The following is a 27,397-nucleotide window of genomic DNA, read 5'->3' on the forward strand; positions in this document are numbered from 1 at the left end:
CATTACACATGCTATGAATTTTCCATCACAAAGCTCAGTGTGCAAAAATTTAACTTTCTATAACTGAACTCAGTTTTGGGGTTAAATTCCATTTTGCCTGGTGCATAAACTTAACCTAGCTACTTCTAGATACACTAATTCTCTCCCAGCTAAATTCAGACATTTCAGGGTGAAGAGTCAGTGTTTTCTCCTGCCCACTCTCTTTTTCTGGATTGGAGATCTCAGATCTCAGATATCCCAGGGTAAAGGTGAAGGACAGGGCAATTGTTCTCATTAAATCTTGGAATGGCAGAGGCAGTGGATCCACAGGGACTCTGACATCCACATGTCTCCTTCAGACCCAAAAGCTCTCTCCTGGCTATTTCCAAACTCAGATTCAGAAGTTCTTTTCCTTGCCACTTATTGAGGGCTGTCTAAGACACTTTGGTAACTAGAAACAGAGCACCATCTATTTGTTCCTACAGCCAAGTATTACTGCACCAAATTGAGGTAGAAATGCTTTTGGTATCCTCCAGACACATCTGGGAAATGAGCTTAGCTGCCCTCTGTAGCATATCCCTTCAAACCCATTAGAGGTGTCTACAGTCACCAGCCATCTACAGATATCTTCCAGGTCATAAAGTCATAAACCAAATAGATTTTGTCTCTGTCCTTATGGAGCTAGTGACATAAGACAAAGAGTAAAGCCAACACATAAATGAATATAGGATTACAAATTGAGAAAATGCTATAAAGGTAACAAATAGAAGGCAGTGGTGGAAGAAAACAGGGGTGGGAGAGCCTACTTATATAAAGTGATCAGAATCAAGTAAGGCTGTCTGAGGAGCTGATAGATAAGCCGAATGAGACCTGAAGGAAGGGAAGGAGCCCACAGGTGAAAATTAGGGCTAGGGAGAGGTGATGGGGCAGACACTCAGGCATAGAAACAGATATGGTGAAAAGCTACTAAAAAGAATCAAAGCTTGATGTGGTCTTGAAATACAAGGTCAAAGTGGTTGAAACACAGCAGAGTCTGAAAGTCATGGTGAAGAGTTGGAATTTAACCCAAGTAAAATGTGAAGTCATAGAAACATTCACTTTTAGGTATTTTTTTATCATTACATTATCTTAACATGGAAAAAAATGGATTTTTCTCAACAGAGGCAGTATGGCCATCCCCAGAAGACATTTGGAAACATGTAGGGATATTTTTGGTTGTCACAATGATTTGAGGATACTACTGGGATTTAGGGAGGTTCAGGGATGCTAAACACCCTGCAATGTACAGGACAAGTCTACTCAATGAAGAATTTCTCAGTCAAGTCCTGGTGCTTCTAATGAGATTCAGTGGGGATCTGGCAGCTGTGTAGAGGCAAGAGTGGGGCAAAGACAATCATGGTAGCAGAGACATAATTAGGATTGCAGTGGCACTGTCCAAATGAGAAAAGATGATGACAAGAGTAGGACTGGGGTCCCATAGATCAAGAACAGTGAAAAGGTGGGAAAATATGAGCAGACATCTTAAATTGGGCACACTGTGTTTCTTGTTAAATAAGGCACAGTCCCAGAGTCTTTCTCAACATCACTCCTGGCAGCAATCAGCAATTGTTTTCAGTTAACAACTGAAGCAAACCTACTTGGAAAATACCTGATTTGGATAGTTATTCAGAGATGGAGCAAAGATACAAAGGAAAGAAATAAGGAGTAAGTCTGGAAAAGGATGTTTTTGAATGATGTAATATTCATGCAAACCCATATGCCTAGATGAGATTATTAAATAAAAAGGACAATAGATTTTCCCTGTTTTAGAGGATTCCTCTTGGAAATCCACCAGATTGTTATCTCTCTCTCTTTCACTTTTATCCCTACCAAAGCTTCACAGCTGCAATTTGAGTGTTCTTCACAATTAAAAAAAAAAAAAAAGCCCCTAAAGGCTTGCCTATCACTCAGAAAATTAGATGCCATGCATAATTAGGTTAATTTGGCATAACATTCATCTGAAATGTGAACATGCTATTAATAATGAAAGCAAACATATGGAGCAAGTGTCCTTACTCTGCTGAGAGAATGTTGTTAAGTTATGAACTCCACACACAAAATATCACTCTGCTTTTCCTATAAAAAAAAAAGGTGGCATGATTAAAAAATTTTACAGAGTACTGGAAACTCAGAAGATTCCCCACTCAGGGACTTTATTGCTCTGTAGAAAGAGTTAGCATTCACCCCAATTGATGACCCTAATCTTGGGCAAATTCAGAAACAATACCATTCTGAATCAGTAACACTTACTCTGTCTCCTCTCTACTTCTTGATCAACGCTATCCTGCATCCTTTTGTGGGCAAAGATTACAGATAAGACCCTAGAATGAGGACAACTTTAGTTTTCCATTCATAGAGTTGAAAGGAATATAGTAGGTAGGAAACAGGAGATGTGCAGTTTCCTTGTTAAGAATGCCAGATTCATTAGGATCTCTACCAACTGCAGCTTTGTCACACCACAAAGGTTCCTGCACATCATGACACATCTTGGAGGCTTGCTGCCCTCTTCCCTAGGCAATGTGGCACTGTGATGCACATTCACAGGTGTAAGTACTCATGTGAAAATTTAGATAAGGAAAGTATTTAAAACAAGCCTACCTGAATCCAAGATATGGAAAATAGATCACACAGGTATGATACAGTGGGAAAACAAACTGTGTTCTCTCTCTAGTCCCCCTGATTAATCCACTATGGCAATTGGGTCTATCTTTCATACTAAATGACCTGAGAAGTTTTGTTCACTACAAACCAGACTTTCTTTAAAGTTCTCTAAAGGATGCTGTCATCAAGAAAGCTTCCTTAATTACGTTCAATCATAAAAGAAAATGGAATGGAGAATCTATGCATTAAAAGGCAGTCTTTCAATGAGTCTTGACTAGTAGATATTAAAGACATGATGCTGGACCAAACCAAGCATTCCTTTGATTACTGAAGCAAAAAAAAAAAAAAAAAGAAAGAAAGAAAGAAAAAGGTTTAAATGGGCAAGCTGCTCAAGTCCCCACATATTTCTGGCTGGTAACATCATATATCTGCCTAGTACAAGATCTGAAATTGACCTTCAATCTGAATTATTCCTGCCATTATCCAAAGCTAGCTTGTGGAAATTTACATAAGTTATTTTGCTATTCCAAATATATTTGGAAACTTCTTTCTAGAATCACTTATAAAGTTATAGCAGATACTGTTGATGGCCTCAATTCCCTCAGTTCACTTGAGGTCACCTGAAGCTGTGACAGATGGCTCCAAAATGGTGACAGCTTCTTGCCTCAAAAATTTGCACCTCTTAGTGTCTTCCTGAGGACTTTCTCCAGCAACACCAGAGCTAACTCCACTAAATGCGAGTGTAAACTGGAACTGGCAGAGCACAAGGGATAATCCTCAACCAATAGAGATGGAAGGGAATAAATGCTTCAATTTCCCTGCCTTCTGGTGGACAACTTCAGATGTATTCCATACAGTTTCTTTCAGGGCTTTTGGTCAGATGGATCTCCAGTAAGCCATTCATTTACATACCTTTTATGGGTTTTTTTCCCTCCTCTGTCTCACTTTTCCCAGTCACTGATTTGTGCTTCCTGGATAGTCCTTAAATTGGAGTTTGCTTCTGCAGGAAACCAAACTAAGACAAAAACAGGTAGTTTTAATCATTCCCTAAATTATATGGTTTATAATATAGTACTTCCTTACATATTTTCTGAAATATATGTATGTTTTTATATGCAGGTATGCACATCAAAGTTTTTAGCGAATAAGATCAAATTATGTGATAAACACAAAAATACACCACACAGGTCCTCTGTAAAGAGGGAGCCTTTTTCCCCAGATACTGGAAGTCAGTATCTGTCAGTATCTGTCAGTATCCTCCAGCTGTCAGTCCACTCAAAGAATGCTCACATGTAGTGTGCACCTAGCTCCTGAGTGAGTTCAACACCCATATTGGGGCCTTGGTATTTGGGATAGAAGAGATCATAGAGAAGAAAACCAATGGAAAGCCATTGAAACTGTCCCCCATCCCTAGCCAAAAGATTAACTCTAAAACAATAGCACATTTCAAGGGTAGTTGGGAAGGTGATATTGGCCTAAAAGATCCTAACAATGCAGGGAAGAACAGAAAGAAAAAAATGAGGAAAAAATGAAGAAGTTCAGAAACACATAGCACAACATCATACATACCAACATAAACATAAGAGAAATCACAGAAGAAAGAAAGGCAGCAAGAATATTTGAAAACATAATAATCAAAAACTTCCCAAATTGTATGAAAACCTTTTCTCTATACATCTGTGGAACTCAATAAACTCTTACAGGATAAAACCAAAGAAGTCCACACCTATACACATTATAGTCAAATTATAGAAAAAAAAGAGTGTATAAATAGTCTCAAGTGGGCCTGGTGATTTAATATATAATAGAGATGACATTTCAATTCACTGAGGAAATCTGGATTGTTCAGTTAACACCACTGGGCCATCAGATTAGTGATCTAGAAAAAATAAATAAATTGTATCCCTCACTCATTAATTTTTTCCAAAATAAATTCTTAATTGATGAAATATTTACAAAATATTTCAAAAATATTTGAAATATTTACAAAAAAATGAAACCATAAAAACACTAGGAAGAGGTTCTGGTCCAACATGGTAACATAGAGGGCTTCTGAGCTTCCCTCCTCTCATGGACACAACAAATCTACAACTACACATGGAGAAATTCCCTTTGAAAGAAATCTAGAAACTAACTGAGCAATTGTTATGGATTAGATGAACTACTCCCCACGCAGCAATATATAATCAGGAGGGAACCCACAACTCCCAACTACTCCTTGAAGAGCAAAGGTTTGGACCCAATATCTAGCACCCTAACTTTTAAAACTTACACCTGAAGGACAGGTCCCCAGAATACCTAGCTCTGAAAACAAATGAGGCTTGCACCCATGATACTCATAAGACTGTAACAAAGGAACCATTTTTAAGAAGATCACGAAGACTAGCTTTGGCTATACCCTCCCCCCCCCAATCCAGGACTCAGCCTACAAGGAGGAGACAGACATACCCATTTCCCAATCTGTCCCTGAAAGAGGCCTATTTTGACATAGCTTTATTTGCATACTTCAAAAGCTACTTCAGGGTCAGGCTTCTTATTTAGCACGCATCATCTAAGAGCTGACTGCAATTCTCCTGAGAGATTGAGGAGGCCAGTGGATGCCATCTCCACATTCCCCCACTGGCCCACTTCAGGTCACTGATGTCTCCCTGGAAGGAGTTTGTGCACATGTCTGGTGCCCCAAAATTAAAAGACAACCTTTGTAATGGGAGAAAATATTTGCAAATTATATATCTGATAGAGGGTTAATATCCAAATAGATAAAGAACTCATGCAATTGAACAGCCAAAAAAAAAAGCCCAATTAAAAAATGGGCAGAGAAACTGAATAGACATTTTTCCAAAGAAGACATACAGATGGCCAACAAGTATATGAAAAGGTTCTCAACATCACTAATAATGGTCAGGGAAATTCAAATAAAAACCACAATGAGATATCACTCTTTATCTGTTAGGATAGCTATTATCAAAAAGATAAGAAATAATAAAGAGGGGATGTGGAGAAAAGGGAGCCTTCATGCACTGTTGGTGGGAATTTAAATTTGTGCAACTACTGTGAAAACATCATGGAGGTTCTTTAAAAATTTAAAAATAAAACTACCATATGATCCAAGATTCCACTACTGGCATCCACTTAAAGATAATGAACACCCTAGTTTGAAAAGATAAGTGCATCCCTATGTTTATTGCAGCATTATTTACAGTAGAAAAGATATGGAAGCAACCAAAGTATCCATCAATAGATAAATGGATAAAGAAGATGTGGTGTATGTATACAGTGGAATATTACTCAACCATAAAAAGGAGATCTTTCCATTTACAACAACATGGATGGACCTACAGGGTATTATGCTAAGTGAAATTACACAATCAGAGAAAGACAAATGCCATATGACTTCACTTATATGTGGAATTAAAATAAATAAATAAATAAACAAGCAAACAAAACAGACTCATGAATACAGAAAACAAACTGATGGTTGCCAAAGGAGAAGGATGAGTAAAATAGGTGAAGGGGATTAAGAGATGCAATATTCCAGTTATACAATAAATAAGTCATGGAGATGAAAAGTACAGCATAGGAATATAGTCAGTAATATTGTAATAACATTGCATGGTGACTATAGTTATCATGGTGAGCATTGAATAATATATGGAACTGTCAAGTCAGTATGTTGTACACCTGAAATTAATATATTATTGTAACATTATAACATTGTCTACTATACCTCAAAAATACAAAGAAAAGATAGAACATCAAATTTTAAAATTATACTTGTAAGGTGAAATAATTTTTGTAAATTCCAAAAATACTTAATAATTATTAAATAAAAATAAGTGTATATGTAGTAGAAGTATAAAAGTTTGAACAAAAGGAATAGTGATTTTCTCTTAGGAGGAAAAGAGAGGAATCTGATAGGATGAGTGATTTAAATTGTATATGAAATGATTTACTACCAAAAAAAGAAAAAAGAAAAAATGTCCATTGTTAAATATTGAAGTTAAATATAGTGTTAATCATACAATAAAAAAAAAAACACATTGAGATACCACCCCATCCATTTTAGAATGGCTATTACCAAAAACACAAGAAATAAGTGTTGGAGAGAATGTAGAGAAAAGGGAAAACTTGTGTTGTGTTTGTGGGAATGTAAATTGGTGCAGCCACTATGGAAAACAGTGTGGAGCTTCTTCAAAACATTAAAAATAGAACTACCATATATCCAGTAATCCCACTTCCAAGTAAATATCCAAAGGAAATGACAAGATGATATCCAAAAGATCTGCTCTCCCATGTTTATTGCAGTGTTATTCACAGTAGCCAAGATATGGAAACAATATATTCCCACTATATTTATATATATATAATATATTTAAATAACTTATAGCTATAGATATACACACTATATGATGGAATATTATTTAGCCATGAGAAAGAAGAAAATTCTGCTATTTGGGACAACATGGATGGATCTTTGAAAGCATTATGCTAAAAGTGAAATAAGCTATACAAAGAAAGACAAATATAACAAGCCATCTTATATGTGAAATCCTAAAAATGCTGAACTCAGAAACAGAGAGTAGAAAACCAGTTGCCACAGGCTGGAGGATAAGAGAACAGGACAAGGTTGGTAAAAATGTACAAACTTTCAACTAGAAGCTGAATGAGGTCTAAGGATCTAATGTAAAATATGTTGACTATAATTGATAACAATTATAAATTAAATTTGCTAAAAGAGTAGAACTTAAATATTCTCACCAAAAAAAAGGAAGAAGAAAAGAAAAAAGACTAATGTGAGGTGATGGATGTGGTAATTAAGTAGATGAGAGAAATTCTTTCAAAATATATAGGCATATCAGATCACCATCATGTACACTTTAAATATCTTACAACTTTATATATCAATTATACCACAATAAAGCTGAAATTTTTAGAAAACAATAGGAAAAAAACACAAGTGAAAATATTTATTGTCTTAGAAAAAATCAGTTTTGCCATAAAAACAAAATGTTATGAAGGGAAATACTGTCCATGTTGATTACATTAAATTTTTCAATTTCAGAGTAGCAGAAAGCAAAACCAAAATCAGAAGGGAAAACAAAATATAACTGTAAAATATTTGCAACACGTTAAACACACAGAAGGCTTAATAGATAAATGTGTTAACAAATCAAAAAGAAAGGCATTCACGGAGAAAAGAAGAAATAAAATAGCTAACAAATAACAACCATGGTGACTATCACTCATATTTAAAGACAAAGTTAAAATGCAATCAACACAGGATGCCTGGGTGACTCGGTTAAGCATCTGACTTGGGCTCAGGTCATGATCTTACAGTTTGTGGGATCTCACATCTAGCTCTGTGCTGGCAGCTTGGAGCCTGGAGCCTGCTTCAGATTCTGTGTCTCTCTCTCAATCTGCCCCTCCACTGTTCTCATTCTCTCTCTCTTCTCTCTCTCTCTCTCTCTCAAATAAATAAACATTAAAATTTTTTTAAATAAAATTTAAAAATTCTATCAAAGCCATTTTCACATATCAGATTTTGTTTTATCTTCCTTAAATTTATGTCAGAGTAGACAAGGATGTAACTAATTTTTGTGGTCATTGTTTCACAATATATAGATATATCAATCATCACATTGTATACCTTAAACTTACACAATGCTATATGTCAATTACCTCAATAAAGTTGGAGGGGGAAACATTAAAAGATGTAGTAATTAAGACTTACACTGGATGGCAGTTTGGCAATATCCATTAGCATTTTTGCAGTTTATACCCTTTCTCCTAGAATTCCCACATGCAGCTATTTTACCCTGTAGAAACACTTATACAAAGTGCAAAAGAAATACATCCAATAGGATGTTTATTACAATAAAGTAATAGTGAAAAAAACCAAATACTTAAATTCCCATTAAAGAGTTCAATCAAATTATGGGGTGCCTGGGTAGCTCAGTCAGCTGAGCATGCCACTTCGGCTCAGGTCATGATCTCGCGGTTTGTGAGTTTGAGCCCTGCATGGTGCTCTGTGCTGACAGCTCAGAGCCTGGAACTTGCTTTGGATTCTGTGTCTCCCTCTCTCTCTGCCCCTCCCCTGCTCATGTTCTGTCTCTCCCTCTCTCTCAAAAATAAACATTAAAAAAAGAGTTCAATAAAATTATCCATCGTTGATGATGATATTTAACATTATGTTACCTGCAAAGAAAAATTATGTTACCTACATTTAAAACTATATAAACCTGGGGCGCCTGGGTGGCTTAGTCGGTTGAGCATCTGACTTCAGCTCAGGTCATAATCTCGCAGTTCACGACATTAAGCCCTGCTTTGGGCTTTGTGCTGACAGCTCAGAGCCTGGAGCCTGCTTTGGATTCCGTGTCTCCCTCTCTCTCTGCTCCTTCCCTGCTTACACTCTGTCTCTCTCTCAAAAATGAGCAAACATTTTAAAAAACTATATAAACTTTAAATGTTAATCACAGTATTTGTGTCATAGACTACAAATATGAAAACATTTCTTTTTTGTTAAATTTTATTTAAATCCAAGCTAGTTAACATATAGTGTAGTAATGGTATTAGGAGTAGAATTTAGTGATTCATCACTTACATATAACACCTAGTGCTCATCCCAACAAGTGCCCTCCTTAATGCCCATCACCCATTTAGCCTATCCCCCCAGCCAACATCCCACCAACAACCTTTAGTTTGTTCTCTGCATTTAAGAGTTTCTTATGGTTTGGCTCCCTCTCTGTTTTTCTCTTATTTTCCCTTCCTTCCCCCAGGTTTGCTGTTATGTTTTTTAAATTCCATACATGGGTGAAATCATATGATATTTGTCTTTCTCTGACTGACTTACTTCATTCAGCATAATACACTCTAGTTCCTCCCACATTGTTGCAAATGGTTTAATTCGTTTTGATCGCTGAGTAATATTCCATTGGGTATATATACCACATCTTTATCCATTCGTCAGTTGATGGACATTTGGGATCTTTCTATAATTTGACTATTGTTGATAATTCTGCTATAAATATTGGGTCCATGTGTCCCTTTGAATCAGCATTTTTTTATTCTTTGGATAAATATCTAGAAGTGCAATTTCTGTGTCATAGGGTAGTTCTATTTTTTAAAAAATAAAAATAGAAAACATTTCTGTATTAACTTTATACCAAGACTTCATCTCTGAAAGACAGAATGTGCAAAATGTTGCTTAGAAATACTGGGAAACAAGAGTTAGAGAATATCAGAATTTGAAGGGCAATGAGAGATTATCTAGTCCTCTATTTTTTTTAATTTTTCATATGGAAAATTATTACCCAGAAAAGAGAAGTAACTTGCCCACAGTCACAGAGAGATAGAGAAGGTATAAGACCTTGGGTCTACCAGTTTAGTTTTTGCTTATCAGAAAACCGTAAGTCTTTTGGGGGCAGGTCCTCTGTCTCCTTTCCCTCTCATCCTCCATGATCCACACAGTGCAATGCACATAATAGAGCTTTAATGCAAAAATTACAGAAGGAAGAAAAAATAGTTAATTTTAAACAGTTGACTGATCATCACCCAATCTGCTTGGGCTGCCAAGACATATAATTTCCCATTATGATCTGTCTGCCCAGTTATTTTAAAGAACAGACCAGATGAATTTCAAGGCATGATGCATCCTTTTCAGCACACTGACTAGAGTCAAATAGTTAAGCTCCTTCAGGCCAAATATCTCCCCACATCTTATTGTAATTTCATAATGCATATTAGGAAGATGTTACCTATAATTTGCTGAACCTTAAGCCCAACATTTGAATTATTTTCTATGAAGCTCAATGTAAATCATTAACCCGGAGCTCAGAAATTTTGCCCCCAATCCTGTGCCTTTTTACTGTTACAAGACCCAGACTAGATATTCTGTTCCTCTTGATGAAATTTTTTTCTGTCTGGTTCTCCCGGAAACAAATGCTGAGACAAGGATTCAAGAGTAAGAAATTTATTTAGAAGGTAATCCCAGGAAACATAGGGAAGAGAGTAGGAAAGTAAGATAGAGCAGGAAGTAACCAATAAAAGGTGAGTTGAGCTAATTACCACTACAGACAACTAAGGCTTGATCTTTCTGGGGAACTCCAAGAGCCAGTGCAGAACACCATCTTCAGAGTTATCTACCAGAGGGAAAAAGGGACTGGGGCATTTACACACCAACTCAATCCATCCTTCATTGTCACCTATTCCTGGAGGGCATTATCTTGCTCTTCTGGTCTTCCAAAATGTAAGAAGAATAAATTCTGGCCTCCAGAGAAAATGCTCAGGCAGTTGTAAGGCTGTATTAAGATGTTAAGACTCAAGGGAGTATGAGTGAGCCACAGACATTATCTCCTACATATATTTTGTCAGCTAAGAAACAGTTAAATTTCAACTAATAGGGAAGACTGAGTGAGAAGGCATTTAAATCTTGGGACCGGGCTTTAAAGAACTTTAGGTCAAGTCCCCACTCCTAAGATTGTATTTGTTGCCCAAAACTGTTGACCTATACATTCACTGACTTCTTCACATCTCTCATTGCAAAGAGAGACTTAAAAACTGTTTCAAGTTAATCAGAAGTAAAATATTTTGCCATAATAAAATCGCTGTAGATGGAAATTGGAGCTACTCCATGAAAGAGAGTGTGTGCCTGAGCTCAGAGCTGCCAATGTGCACTTTATTGGTGCTGGGAAGAGGTAATTGAAGCAAAGCAGTTCCTCCCTAATCGTGGGTAAATGAGCTTTAGCAGCTACTGCAGGAAGCTAATTATCACCAAGAGACTTTCTGAGCATGCTCCATGGAAGAGACCATCTGTGGTCGTTTCTGAGGATGTGCACCCAGCACTGGGCAGGCTCCACAAAGAGGGTCATGGCACCACTTCTGAGTTCCCCCATCCTTCCCTGACCTCTGTCCCTCCCTTGCACTGTGCAAAAAGGCTCTCTCCCTTGTCACCACTCAACCATGGGGCAGTCAGAGACAATACCATTTCTCAAGGTGGGCACTTCACCTCCAGGGGCTCCAAGTCTTAGTCTGAGAGAGCTGTCACAGAAAAATGGAGCCCTGGAGGAAGAGGAGGAGTACCTGATAGTTCCAAACAGAGAGCAAGGAGGAAATAAAAAATTCATGAACCAAACCAGTGGTTTATAATTCGCCTTACGATGCCAGCTTTGGTCCAAGTGAAGGAGATGAAGGGAAAGGAATGTTAATGGAGCAGCTCTTATTGTTCTTAATGGGTAGGTGGGCGATTCTAGCCACAGGGCTGCTTGGGGTGACAGTCCTTGGCTGATTGATTAGCCACAGTTTTCCATTAAGTTGAAAGGCTCCCTTTTGAACACTGGTCATGCACTTCATTTGAAAGAAAATCTTCTTGGTAGAGAGGAGGAGACAGACATGTGATTTGTTGACTGCTCAGGAAGCAGTATATCTGTGCTTCAAACTCCCTGCACATTTTTGCCTGCTGTCTGTGCCTGGTGCACCTCATAAAACAGGATTCAGGAGCCAGGAAGCAGGAGGAGGCATGGTAAGCAGATTCTGACATTTGATGGAAATTCTGAACCCTCCCATTCTCCACCAATGATATTTTCACAATATGCAGAGGTAATTAGGAGATGGTTGAAGGGAAAAAAAAACAATAAAAGCATAAAACTTTGCTCTTTAAGAGTAGAAACACCACCAGTCCCATGTGCCAGGGCACATACAACCACTGCTCCCACAGACAGAGAGAGGGTTTTGCCCAAACCCTTCCAAAGGTAAAATAACATGTTTCTTCATGAGGCTCTGCTTTTATAAAGTCCAAGAGGCCTGCAGGATGTAACTCCCCCAAATTGCCATCTGCCACTCTACAAATCTGCCTGCAGATCCCTCCTTTTCCTGCCCTTCCAAAGATGGTATTGGAGGCCTTCTATAAGTGAATCTCAGCATTCTATGTTCACAATGGTCCCTGATGCTCTGACCACCAAAGCTGTAGTCAAAATGAATTACTTTTGGTCCTTTTAAATAGCCCTACATGTTCTTGTTGTCTCCTCTAACTGGAGTTGTTGATCTCTCAGATCTCCACCTGTGCTAGTGAAGCTCCTCAAGACTCAGCTCAATTGATGCCTCCCCACAAAGCCATTCCAGGCCCTCCCCCTGTACCCTCATTGTGCTTCCGTGTCCCTCTTGTGCAGTGGCCAGCAGCCTCTTCTTTGTGTTGTACCTACTGATACACACACAGGTCTCCTCTACTGGGATCCACAGATTCCAGATGCAGGGATCACACCGTTGAACCATGTGGGTGTATGTGTGTAATGTATATGTGTATGCATGTGCACACACACACACACACACACATATACATACACAATAGGCATTCAATAAGTTATTATACCAACAGATAAATGAATAAACATTTTTCTGAGCTTTCTGGGACATAGCATTCTTTATCTTCACTAAAATTCAATGTACACAGTGGAAACCAGAGGTGGGGACACGAGGATGTGTGGGCAGTCCTAGTAGCCTGAACCCTGGCCCACTTGCCAATGTGGTCTGCCAAATAACCATCTTTAATAGGTTCAGTTGATACTTGCCAAGGTCTGGGCTATGTGCTTTACATTCATTATCTTATGTTAACTCTTGCCTCAATTCTGTGAAGATACCACTATTGCCTGTCAGATTAGATTAATTTCCAGATTAGAAACCAACTACAAGGGTTTAAATAAATTTCCTAAGGTGTCAAAACTAGTGTCAGGGCTGGAATCTGAATCCAGGTCCATTTTACTCTACACCTGTGCTTTTAATAATATGATATGCTACTTTTCCTGTTAGCCTTTCCCTTTGATTAATATGTAAGTTTCTCCAAGTTGTTTGGATATTTATAACTCTTTTCTTCATGGGGCTTATCCCTGTACTGAGAAGAAACTTTTTGAAGTTAAAATCATGACATCATTCTAAGTTGCTAAGGGAAGTTACCTTCCCCAGAAACCTATTACTTCTCTCAAGAGCTCCCTATCTCCTTCCTTTAAGCAGGAAATATATGTGAAACAAGACCTTTAATTAGCTCTCACTATTAGCTCCTACATCCTGTAATAATTATCTTTGGCGATGTCATCTTGAATCCCCTGGGTAGCATGGATATTATGGACTATTAGAGGCTGTTCTGAAATCTGGCCGTCAGTCTGATTCATATTAGGCCAATTACTTTAACTAAAATTAAAATTTGTCAAGGATAGTTTGATGATGAGTCTTGGCAGCTAAAGGTAGCCCTTAACGAGCCATGCAGCACTCTTTGGCAGAAGCACAGTGGTTTTATCTCAAGGTGAAGGTCTGGTTGTTAGTGAAAGTACCAGAGATCAAAGGAAAAACTTCTCTAGATTTGTAGCCTTGGACAGACTCCCTGGCTCGGTGTCACTGGAATCCACCCAGCCAATAAGTGTCTAGTTCTCTTCTGTGGTACTTGGGGGTCCCCAATAAAGACCAAAGTAGAAAACAATGGATCCAGTGGCCATTGACTTTACAGTTTAGTTGGTATAACAGATATATTAGTTGCCTACCTAATATCTATTTCCCTCATTTTAACAGATCCCTGGTTTTGTTGGAGCAGCAGTATGATCCGCTACAAATAATTTTTTGGCCAGACTTTTTTTGTGAAAGCCAGTCTTATAATACAGTTATGGTTAATGAGACCTAAAGGGACCTTCAGGGTTTCTGGGTAAAAAAAGAAAGTAGATATGGTTACTGTTTTCTTTTATCTCCTCTCCCTTCCTTCTGCTTGGAGTAAGCATGCAATTTCTGGAAGTGTATCTGTTATCTTGAAAACATGAGGTGATAAGCTTAAGGATGAAATCCAACCTAAGAATGGCAGAACAGAGCTGAAGAAGAGGCTGGATTCTTGTACAATCCCTAGGCTGTTCATCTCCAAAATAAGTTGCTGTAGTTAGGTTTTTCTGTAACTTGCTGCTGTAGACATTTCCAGTAGGTACAGTTGGGGGGACAGATGAGGATACATAATTATGCCAATTGAGCAGGGAAAATGAAATAGTGTGGTCAGCAGTCCTATCTAAAGACACCTTAAGGCAGTGGCTGAGTGTCAAAAGCAGATAAAAACAATGTGGGCTATCACAATCCTCTCTGCATGTGCCTTTTATAGCAATATTCATTCATTTATACATTCTCAGTGTATGGGGAATCTGCTATGCTTGTGTTAGACATTGGGTGTGCAATATTATAAATGCAATACAACTGTTCTACGGTTGTTTAAAAACATGAATATTTGTAGATTCTACATCTATAAAGCATACAATGTCCTACTCTGGCCACCCAAGCCAGGTGAGCCCTCTCTACCTAAGCCTCTAAGAAGATTCTTCTCTGATGCTTGGAAATTACCTGTTGTGTGCACTCATCATTGTATTCAGTATAAGAGCAGAACATTCAAGAACAGAAGGGCATTTTGAGACCACCTATCAAGATCAGTGTGCACTGAAGCAGTAAGTGCTGCAGTTCTCACTATATGTTGCTCAGCCTCATCTTTATTTTCTTTGCCTGATCTTTATGTAATAAATGTATTTCTAAAAATTTATTTTAAATTTATTCACATTTTAGATATGCTATGAGGGTTTACTGTTTTTATTATTTAAATCAATTTTTTCTGAAAAGTGAAAAATTTTTCACTTAGTAGATCTGATTTTTGAATAATTAGGTATGCAATAGCACTGCTAGGAATTTGCCCAAGGGATACAGGAGTGCTGATGCATAAGAGCACTTGTACCCCAATGTTTATAGCAGCATTTTCAACAATAGCCAAACTATGGAAAGAGCCTAAATGTCCATCAACTGATGAATGGATAAAGAAATTGTGGTTTGTATACACAATGGAATACTACTTGGCAATGAGAAAGAATGAAATACGGCCTTTTGTAGCAACATGGATGGAACTGGAGAGTGTTATGCTAAGTGAAATAAGTCATACAGAGAAAGACAGATACCATATGTTTTCACTCTTATGTGGATCCTGAGAAACTTAACAGAAGACCATGGGGGAAGGGAAGAAAAAAAAAATGGAGGGAGGAAGATAAACCATAAGAGACTCTTAAAAACTGAGACTAAACTGAGGATTGATGGGGGGTGGGAGAGAGGGGAAAGTGGGTGATGGGCATTGAGGAGGGCACCTGTTGGGATGAGCACTGGGTGTTGTATGGAAACCAATTTGACAATAAATTTCATATTAAAAAATGAATAATTGGGTATCAAATTTTTATGCCAAAAATCTGAAATAATGTCAATAAAGTATTATGAAAAATTCACCTGTGATAAAGTCAATATTGTGGCACCTACACCCACTCCACCTGCAGCCTTCTCTATCTACACTAAAGGGAATTTATCCTTCTAGGTATTTAGACAAAAAAAAAAATACTATCTTTCTTGACACCTTTCTTTCCTTTACTCCACATGCAATCCCTTAGTAAATACTGTTGATTCCACTTCCAAAATATGCACAGAATCTGGACCCCCACCACCACCTCCCCTGCCACCATGCTAGGCATCTCTCTCCTAAATCATTGCAACAGCCTCTTCACAGATCTCTCTGCTCTTATCATCACCTTCCTACAGTCTCTTATCCACAGAGTGATATGAGTAATCCTTTCATTTTTTCATTTTCTTTTAATTGAAGTATAGTTGACACAAAATGTGACATTAGTTTCAAGTATACAACATAGTGATTCAACAAGTTTATGCATTGCAGCTCTGCTCGCCACAAGTGTAGCTACCATCTGTCACTATACATTATAACAATACCACTGACTATATTTCCTATATCATATCTTTTATTCTCCTGACTTATTCATTCTGTAACTGGAAGCTCTATCTCCCACACCCCTTCACCCATCTCTCCATCCACCTCCCCCTGGTAACCACCAGTTTGTTCTCTGTATTTATGGGTTTATTTCTGCTTTTTGTTTGCTTGTTTGTTTATTCTGTCCAAGTGATCCTTTTAGGATACAAGTCCAACCAAGGAAGAATTATGCTCAGAACCCTTCACTGGCTCCCATCTCGCTCAGAGTAAAAACCAAAGTTCTCCCAGTATCCAAGGAGGCCCTACCTAATCAGACCATGTCTCTTCCCTCACTGTTGTCCCACAACTCTTCCCTCTTCTCGGCATGCTCCATCAGCACTGGCCAGGAACTCCTCAAACCTGCCCAGCTCCTTAGGGTCTGTCTACTGGGTGTTAATTCTGTCTGGAATGCTCTTCTCCTTGATATCTTTGGGACTGAATGCTCCTCCTCCTTAACCTCTTTTTTCATGTCATCTTGTGGGATGGACAAGGGCCAGGGTGTGGGGACAAGGTTGGGTAGAAGGGGCTTAAGCATCCTCCACTCTTCTCTTTTTAACCAGAGTAGCTTCAATTTTGTGTGTTTTATACATTGGAGTTTCATGTCAGATTTGAATTGAAAAAAGGATTCCACTGCCTTAACAGAAAGTTTGAAAAAACACCAAATTGAAAAGGGAAATAATGGTAGTTGGGAGATTTGTTAGACATAATTTCTGTAATTCAGATGAGAAATGATAAGGGAAGGACCAGAGTGGTAGTTACGTGAGTGTAAAGAAATGAATCAACTTGAGAAATATGTATGAGGCAAATTCACCAAAAGTGTTACTTGATTGGCTGTGGGGTATAAGAAAGAGTTCAGGACATTCTCAGGCTTCTGAACAGAATTCTGGGTATGTGGTGATCATTTATATAAAGTAGGTGTGGTGTCTTAGGTGGGAAATGCAACTCTATTGAGTTTGAGGTGTTGGGGACATTCATCAGGAAACTACCAAAAGTCAAGGATAAGGTCAGGTAGGAACAGAGATGCAGGAGCCATTATTAAAAATAAGAATAGCTTCCATTTGTTGAGGGCTGGCTGTATGTCAATATTGAGCTAAACACTTCATCTCATAGGGTTATTATAAGGACTTCATAAACACACAGCATATTTGTTTCAAGTTGGTTCTCTGCTCCTCCCATTTGCTTAAGTTAGTGTAAAGTAGAAGGTTAATGAAGAAAGAAGGTACTTTGTAGTAACCATGGACAAGGAAGCTGAATGACCTCGGGAAGAACTAGAACCACACTTGAACACCCTCAGGACTGTTCTCCCACCTCTTGTCTGTACTCTTCTAAAAAGGTCAGCTTCACTGTGCTTCACAGCAACAGAGCAGCTCACACTGGGCCCAGTTCACCTGGTAGAATATGACCACCAACAACTCCCAAGCTTGATATGTGTCAGCACTCTTTCTCATTCCTAAGTATGAATCCCTAGGGAAATGATTCAGTTGGCTCAGCTTGCGATGCCCATCTCTGAACCAATCACTTGTAGCCAGCAGGCAAGGACACAGAGAAATCACGTGGTTGGAAGATGTTTCCACAATACACAGTGGTGATGGGGTAGTTCCCAGAAAAGATAAAGAGCTGGACAGACAAATCAAGATATGTCTTCTATAAAAGCTGTCATCACACCATTTTACACATGAGCAATTGTAGAAGCTACATAAGTGAATGAAATGTCCCAGGGAGACTACAAAAAGAGTAGGAAGGGACCAAGGAGTACTGTTCAGGCTTATGTTTGCGGGTTAATTGGAAGAAGAGATGCTAGAGAAGGAGCCATTAAAAAACCCTTTTGATGCCACACTTGTATCCTCTGAGCCTGTCCGGGAAGATGTTGACAGACAGTTCCAATTCATGCTGGTGGTTTCCTAGGTCTCTGCCTGAGAATGTTCTTGACCAGTGGACTATGTGCTGGCCTCACACAAGGAAAGGCAGAAGTGCCAGAGTTAACCAATGAGGAATGATAAATAAATATTCAGTCCTTTGGGCAACAATTCTGAGGTATATTCTAAAAAGTCATCAGCTTGGCTCCAATGGAAGATGGAGGCATTGAAGGACGCTGGTCTCACCTCATCCTGCTGATTGCTAAGACTCCACCCACATCTGCTAAATAACCCAGAAAGCTACCAGAAGACTAGCAGAACAGACTCTCCAGAGCCAAGCATAGACAAGAGCCCATGGAAGAGGGTAGGAAGGGCGGAAAGGCAGTGCATGCTACATGGACTGGCAGGAGGGAGCCAGGGCGGTAGAGGGGCAGCCAGCCTGGCAAGGCAGAACCCCTGAAGTCTGGCTTGAAAAAGCAGATGGGCCAGACTCCATGAGTTCTGACAACCAGGGGGACTTAACATCTGGAATGTTAAAAGTCAACGCTCTGCTCTCAGAGAGCAGGGAGGGTGAGAGGACACCAGGAGGGAGAGTTGTTGATCCCTGGAAGACAGAGCTCAGCTCAGAGGGGAACAAAGGCGCTGGCAAGTGCCATATCCTTCTCCCATCCCCCAGCCGAACTTCCAAAGGGAACCAGTTCCTATCACCAAACATGCTTGCAACGCACAAATGCCCAAACTTGTGCTTCTGTGAATCCATCCCTCCAACGGGCCTGCCTCCCTCCTGGTGCTGCAGGGCCCTCCTGCAGGGGACCACCCACGACAAAGCTAGCTAAGCCTACCCCTCCTACCTCTGTGCACCTTGCAGATCCACTCTGGCTAATACGCCCTTGGCCAGATCCCATTGGAGCAGCACCACAAGCCTGGCAGTGAGCAAGTAGCCCAGACAGGGACCACACCACTCCACAGTGAGTCCTGCCCCTGGAAGAGGGCAAGATAAGGTACAAACCAGCCTGACTGTGGCCCCAGTGGTGGGCTGGGGGCAGACATCGGGTCTGATTGTGGCCCCGCCCACCAACACAAGTTTCTCCCAACAGCACAGGGGAAGCGCCCTGCAGTTTGAAGCTACCGCAGGGACTGCCAAAATGATGAAAAGGAAGAATTCTCCTCAAAAGAAACTCCAGGAAGTAGTGACAGCTAATGAATTGATCAAAACGATTTAAGCAATATAATGGAACAAGAAATTAGAATAATAGTCATAAAATTAATCACTGGACTTGAAAGAGGCATAGAGGACAAGCAGAGAATCTATTGCTAAAGAGACCTGGGACTAAGAAATAGTCATGAGGAGCTAAAATATGCTCAAATGAGGTGCAAAATAAAATGGAGGTGACCACAGCTCGGGTTGAAGAGGCACAGGAGAGAACAGGTTAATTAGAGGATAAAATTATGGAAAAATGGGAAGCTGAAAAAAAGAGAGATAAAAAAAATCCAGGAGTATGAGCAGAGAATTAGAGAACTAAGTGATGCAATCAAACAGAACAATATCCGTATCATACGAATTCCAGAAGAAGAAGAGAGAGAGAAAGGGACTGAAGGTGTACTGGAACAAATCATAGCTGAGAAGTTCCCTGATCTAGGGGAGGAAAAAGACATTGAAATCCAAAAGTCACAGAGAACTCCCTTCAGATGTAACTGGAATCGATCTTCTACACAACATATCATAGTGATACTGGCAAAATACAAGGATAAAGAGAAAATTCTGAAAGCAGCTAGGGATAAACAGGCCCTAACTTACAATGGTAGACACATAAGGGTAGTAGCAGACCTATCTACTAAAACTTGGCAGGCCAGAAAGGAATGGCAGGAAATCTTCAATGTGATAAACAAGAAAAATATGAGCCAAGAATCCTTTATCTAGCAAGTCTGTCATTCAGAATAGGAGAGATAAAGGTCTTCCCAAACAAACAAAAACTGAAGGAATTCATCATCACTAAACCAGCCCTACAAGAGATCCTACAGGGGATTCTGTGACTGAAACATTGCAAGGACCACAAGGCACCAGAGATATTACTACAAGCATGAAACCTACAGACATCACAATGACCCTAAACCCATATCATTCAATAATAACACTGAATGTAAATGGACTAAATGCGCCAACCAAAAGACATAGGGTATAAGAATGGATAAAAAAGAAAAAACAACCAAGACGCATCTATTTGCTGTCTACAAGAGACTCATTTTAGACCTGAGGACACCTTCAGATTGAAAGTGAGGGGATGGAGAACTATCTACCATGCTACTGGAAGTCAAAAGAAAGCTGGAGTAGCCATATTTATATCAGACAAACTAGACTTTAAATTAAAGGCTACAACAAGATAGGAAGAAGGGCATTATAATATAATTACAGGGTCTATCCATCAGGAAGAGCTAACAATTATAAATGTCTATGTGCTGAATACGGGAGCCCCCCCCCAAATATATAAAACAATTAATGACAAGCATGAGCAACCTTATTGATAAGAATGTAGTAATTGCAGGGGACTTTAATACCCCACTTACAACAATGGATAGATCATCTAGACACACGGTCAAAAAAGAAACAAGAGCACTGAATGATACATTGGATCAGATGGGCTTGACAGATATATTTAGAACTCTGCATCCCAAAGCAACAGAATATACTTTCTTCTCGAGTGCACATGGAACATTCTCCAAGATAGATCACATACTGCGTCACAAAACAGCCCTTCATAAGCACAAAAGAATTGAGATCATACCATGCACACTATCAGACCATAATGCTATGAAACTTAAAATAAACCACAGGAAAATGTCTAGACAACCTCCAAAAGCATGGTGGTTAAAGAACACCCTACTAAAGAATGAATGGGTCAACCAGGCAATTAGAGAAGAAATTAAAAAAAATATATATGGAAACAAATGGAAATGAAAATATAAGAACCAAATGCTTTGAGATGCAGCAATGGCAGTCCTGAGAGGAAAATACATTGCAATCCAGGCCTATCTCAAGAAACAAGAAAAATCCCAAATACAAAATCTAACAGCACACCTAAAGGAAATAGAAACAGAACAGTAAAGACACCCCAAATCCAGCAGAAGAAGAGAAATAATAAAGATCAGAGCAGAAATAAACAATATAGAATCTAAAAAAACTGTAGAGCAGATCAACGAAACCAAGAGTTGTTTTTTTGAAAAAATAAACAAAATTGATAAACCTCTAGCCAGGCTTCTCAAAAAGAAAAGGGAGATGACCCAAATAGATAATTTCATGAATGAAAATGGAATTATTACAACCAATCCCTCAGAAATACAAGCAATTATCAGGGAATACTATGAAAAATTATATGCCAACAAACTGGACAACCTGGAAGAAATGGACAAATTCCTAAGCATCCCAAAGCATTCGCTGCATCCCAAAGCGTTTGGATTATTGTATTTTCATTTTCATTTGTTTCCATATATTTTTAAATTTCCTCTCTATTTGCCTGGTTGACCCATTCATTCTTTAGTAGGGTGTTCTTTAACCTCCATACTTTTGGAGGTTTTCCCGACTTTTTCCTGTGGTTGATTTCAAGCTTCATAGCATTGTGGTCTGAAAGTATGCATGGTATGATTTCAATTCTTGTATACTTATGAAGGGCTGTTTTGTGACCCAGTATGTGATCTATCTTGGAGAATGTTCCATGTGCACTCAAGAAGAAAGTATATTCTGTTGCTTTGGGATGCAGAGTTCTAAATATATCTGTCAAGTCCATCTGATCCAATGTGTCATTCATGGCCCTTGTTTCTTTATTGACCGTGTGTCTAGATGATCTATCCATTTCTGTAAGTGGAGTGTTAAGTTTCCCTACAATTACCACATTCTTATCAATAAGGTTGCTTATGTTTGCAATTGTTTTATATATTTTGGGGCTCCTGTATTCGGTGCATAGACATTATAATTGTTAGCTCTTCCTGATGGATAGACCCTGTGATTATTATATAATGCTCTTCTTCATCTCTTGTTACAGCCTTTAATTGAAAGTCTAGTTTGTCTGATATAAGTATGGCTACTCCAGCTTTCTTTTGACTTCCAGTGGCATGATAAATAGGTCTCCATCCCCTCACTTTCAATCTGAAGGTGTCCTCAGGTCTAAAATGAGCCTCTTGTAGACAGCAAAGAGATGGGTCTTGTTTTTTTATCCATTCTGATACCCTATGTCTTTTGGTTGGCGCATTTAGTCCATTTACATTCAGTGTTGTTATAGAAAGATATGGGTTTAGAGTCCTTGTGATGTCTGTAGGTTTCATGGTTGTAGCAATGTCTCTGGGACTTTGTCTCACAGGCTCCCCCTTAGGATCTATTGTAGGGCTGGTTTAGTGGTGACAAATTCCTTCATTTTTTTTTGTTTGGGAAGACCTTTATCTCTCCTTCTATTCTAAATGACAGACTTGCTGGATAAAGGATTCTCGGCTGCATATTTTTTCTGTTCATCACATTGAAGATCTCCTGCCATTCCTTTCTGGCCTGCCAAGTTTCAGTAGAGAGATCGGTCACGAGTCTTACAGGTCTCCCTTTATATGTTAGAGCATGTTTATCTCTAGCTGCTGTCAGAATTTTCTCTTTATCCTTGTATTTTGCCAGTTTCACTACAATATGTCATGTGGAAGATCGATTCAAGTTGCGTCTGAAGGGAGTTCTCTGTGCCTCTTGGATTTCAATGCCTTTTTCTTTCCCCAGATCAGGGAAGTTCTCAACCATTATTTCTTCAAGTACACCTTCAACACCTTTCCCTCTCTCTTCCTCCTCTGGAATACCAATTATGCGTATATTATTTCTCTTTTGTGCGTCACTTACTTCTCTAATTTTCCCCTCATACTCCTGGATTTTTTTATCTCTCTTTTTTCAGCTTCTTCTTTTTCCATAATTTTATCATCTAGTTCACCTATTCTCTCATCTGCCTCTTCAATCCGTGCCATGGTTGTCTCCATTTTATTTTGCAGCTCGTTGATAGCATTTTTTAGCTCCTCCTGGCTGTTCCTTAGTCCCTTGATCTCTGTAGCAAGAGATTCTCTGCTGTCCTTTATAATGTTTTCAAGCCCAGTGATTAATTTTATGACTACTATTATAAGTTCACTCTCTGTTATATTGTTTAAATCCTTTTTGATCAGTTCGTTAGCTGTTGTTATTTCCTGGACGTTTTTTTGAGGGGAATTCTTCCGTTTCATCATTTTGGATAGTCCCTGGAGTGGTGTGGGACTGAGGGGCACTTCTCCTGTGTTGTTGTGAATAACTTGCATTGGTGGGCGGGGCAGCAGTCAGACCTGATGTCTGCCCCCAGCCCACTGCTGGGGCCACAGTCAGACTGGTGTGTACCTTCTCTTCCCCTCTCCTAGGGGAGGGATTCACTGGGGTGGCATGGCCAGTCATGGCTACTTGCACTTTGCCAGGCTTGTGGTGCTGGGGATCTAGCATATTAGCTGGGGTGGATCCACAAGGTGCACATGGGCAGGAGGGGCAGGCTCAGCTCGCTTTTCCTTTGGAGACCCATTTCGGGAGGGACCCTGCAGCACCAGGTGGGAGTCAGACCCACCGGAGGGATGGATCCACAGAAGCACAGGTTGGGTGTTTGCGAGGTGCAAGCAAGTTCCCTGGCAGGAACTGGTTCCCTGTGGGATTTTGGCTGGGGGATGGGTGAGGGAGATAGCGTTGGCAAGCGCCTTTGGTCCCCACCAAGCTGTGCTCTGTCGTCCGGGGCTCAACAACTCTCCCTCCTGTTGTCCTCCAGCCCTCCTGTTCTCTGAGCAGAGCTGTTAGCTTATAACCTTCCAAATGTCAACTCCCGCTTGCTGTCGGAACACACTCTGCCCAGCCCCTCTGCTTTTGCAAGCCAGACTCGGGGACTCTGCTTGGCTGGTGGGCTGCCCCTCCACCCCGGCTCCCTCCCACCAGTCCGTGGAGCACGCACCCTCTCCGCCCTTCCTACCCTCTTCCGTGGGCCTCTAGTCTGCACTTGGCTCTGGACACTCCATTCTGCTAGTCTTCTGGTGGTTTTCTGGGTTATTTAGGCAGGTGTAGGTGGAGTCTAAGTGATCAGCAGGGAGTGCGGTGAGCCCAGCGTCCTCCTACGCTCCCATCTTCCCAGGATCTTCCCATAAGAGACTCTTAAAAACTGAGAATAAACTGAGGGTTGATCAGGAGTGGGAGGGAGTGTAAAGTGGGTGATGGGCAAAGAGGAGGGCACCTGTTGGGATGAGCACTGGGTGTTATATGGAAACTAATTTGACAATAAATTTCATATTTAAAAAATATTAAAAAATAAAAAAATGAGAAAAAAATAAATAAAAATATTTCATTAAAAAATAAAATAAAATCATACAGTCTAAAAGCAAAAAAAAAAAAAAAGTCATCATATTTCCCAGTGGGATGAGCCCCAGTTGCCCTCAGTGGCAACCAGATCACGGCACACATTTTTGTCTTTCTTTTCTCGCTTGTCTTGCTCTCTCATTCCCTCATTGTACTTCCTTCAAAACTACCTGCACCCAAGTCATTGTCTCAGGGTCTGCCTTTGAGGGAGCTCAAACTAGGACAGAGAATATTAGGGGGTCTTAAGGACTGTACATTTAGAGAAACCAGGTAAAACTCATGACAAAGGCTAGAGAATAGAGACTGGAACCCAACACCTGCCTCCAAGAAATGCCCACCCCTCAGACTTAGCCCTGAGGCAGATCACCATCTTGACAGCCACTAACCACAGCCATCCATCTCCTGCCTCAGCAATGTTCCAACAGACAACCTGAATGGAGCCTTTTAATTAGGCTCCAGATCAGGTGATAGATCAAATGTATAAACGAGCAGCCTACTCCTTCCTTATTATTGTCACTGCTCCAGTCTTGCCTGTAACCCTGGGCCCACATCCAGGCATTTGTTTTGTTTTAAAAACAGCAAAAGAAACATAATTTTTCCGTTGCCCTGAAAAAAAAAAAAAAACACTCCACTAAGCTATTTTTGTTTCCTGGGTGACAGTCCTTTCATAATCTCCAGTGGGTAGGAAATAAATTGGGGCTTGAAAATATAATTTTCCACAGGTTGTTATTATAAGTCATTGGGTTGCCCTGCAGAGAAGGGATGGCTTCCAATCTCAGGCTAGGAAAATTCAATGAATTTTTTGCATTGTCTCTAAGACATCATTTGCCAATTACATTTGAAATGCTTCACTGGCAGCTCTCTAAAAACAAGCCCTCTCCTTGCTCACAGGGTACATGGGGGAGTTCTAGCCACATCATTTAGAGAGCTTTATATGCATTATCTCCCATAGCACAAGCACTCCCTAAAGGATTGAAGAGCAACTTCTTGGACTAATAATGATTCCCTGATATCACAGGTGAATAATTACCTGTTCTTCTTTTCTGAAGAAAGAAGAATAGAAGAAGATGGTGAAGGAACAGAAGTACCTGGAAGAAGAAAGAAAAGAAACAAGACTCTCCTCATTCCATTCAAACAGCATTAGATTAGAATCTCTCTTTCAGAGAGGGAGAGAGAGAGAGAGAGGAAGAGAGAGAGAGAACTCATATAGCATTTCCAATTTCTCATCAATATGACATTTCAATAAATTTACTGGGCTCACAGAGTTTGAAGAAAAGTATGTATGTAAGCCCTGCTAAATGCTGGTAGTCAAAGATTTACACACATTAAGTAATTAGGTCACTGTACAACAGAATATGTAATCAAGTGCAAAATGAACTATCATGAGTAGGAAATATTTCAAAAAAAGGAAAGAGGAAGGAAGAGCAGGATGATAATGTCTGGAGACACCTAGTCATGGATGCAGCTTGGAGATTCTTCTTACCCCATGCAGGTTGTGACAGTTTGCTCATGACCCACCTGTTCAGGCCCTTGTTGGGTAATACCCAGACCTAGAAAACTTCTTCATATATTAAGCTGAAAACTGTCTCCTCCAAAACTCTAGTTATCCTTCCTTCTGAAGCTTCAGGAATACTACTAAGTTTATTTCTTCTTCCTCAAGATATATGGAGGTATAAACTCTCAAATCTTTTATTTCTTTTTTTTAAAGTTTATTTATTTATTTTGATAAAGAGAGGGGCAAAAGTGGCAGAGAGCAAAGGAGGGAGAGAGAGAATTCCAAGCAGGCTCCGCCCTGTCAGCGTTGAGTCTGATGTGGAGCTTGAACTCATGAACTGTGAGATTATGACCTGAGCCAAAATCAAGAGTTGGATGCTTAACCAACCGAGCCACGCAGGCACTCCTTAGGTCTTTTCTTTCAATAGCTATAACTCTAAAGGAAGATTTTTTTTCAATAAGCAGATTAATATCACTCTACCCCTAATTTTTTAAAGGTGTTTTCAAATGAGAGAAAACAGACATATTTTAGGAATTAAGCTTGATAAACCAAACTCAACTCAAAAGAACTGGAAGAAGAGATTCAAATACATATTTGCACACCCATGTTCATAGCAGCATTATTCACAGTAGCAAAAATATAGAAACAAACCAAATATCCATTGGATGAATGGATAAACAAAATGTGGTATATACATATAATGGAATACTATTCAGGCATAAAATGGGATGAAGTTTTGACATGTCACAACATGGATGACCCTTGAAGACATTATGCTAAGTGAAATATTGTCACACTGAAGAACAGATACTATATGATTTCACATATATGAGGTACCTAGAGTAATCAAATTCATAGAGGCAGAACGTAGAATAGTGGTTACCAGGAACTGGGGGAGAGGAAACGAGGAGTTGCTGTTTAAAGGGTACAGAGTTTCAGTTGGGATGCTGAGAAAGTTCTAGAGATTGGTGGTGGTGATGGTTATACAACAATGTGAGTGTACTTAATGACACAGAACTGCCATTTAAAAGTGGAAAAAATAATTTAAAATGGTAAATTTTATGTTATCAATTTTTACCACAAATTTTAAAAGGCCCGAAGTCAATGCAGTGGAATCCTCTTTATCCTCTCAAGCTAGTTTTTTAAATTGATAATAGTCCATTCAGATTACACCAAAGTAAGTTTGAAGATCCCCTTGGCCCTTTGCTGAGGCAAATATCCAAGATGCTCACTCTAGAGCTCCCCATGTT

General features: G+C 39.5%; 1 long non-coding RNA gene across 2 annotated transcripts in view; it reads right to left on the reverse strand.

The window, feature by feature from the left end:
* The window catches only part of LOC132690430 (uncharacterized), a 214,772-nt gene that overhangs the window by 125,837 nt on the left and 61,538 nt on the right, over positions 1 to 27,397 (reverse strand). For both annotated transcript variants that reach the window (XR_013552653.2, XR_013552654.2), the window contains one exon: positions 3,532 to 3,634. This is a non-coding gene — a long non-coding RNA (uncharacterized LOC132690430). The remainder of the gene's footprint in view (positions 1 to 3,531; positions 3,635 to 27,397) is intronic.

This window comes from Panthera onca, chromosome E2 (assembly GCF_046562875.1).
Source record: "Panthera onca isolate mPanOnc1 chromosome E2, mPanOnc1 haplotype 2, whole genome shotgun sequence".
NCBI classification, from domain to species: domain Eukaryota; kingdom Metazoa; phylum Chordata; class Mammalia; order Carnivora; family Felidae; genus Panthera; species Panthera onca.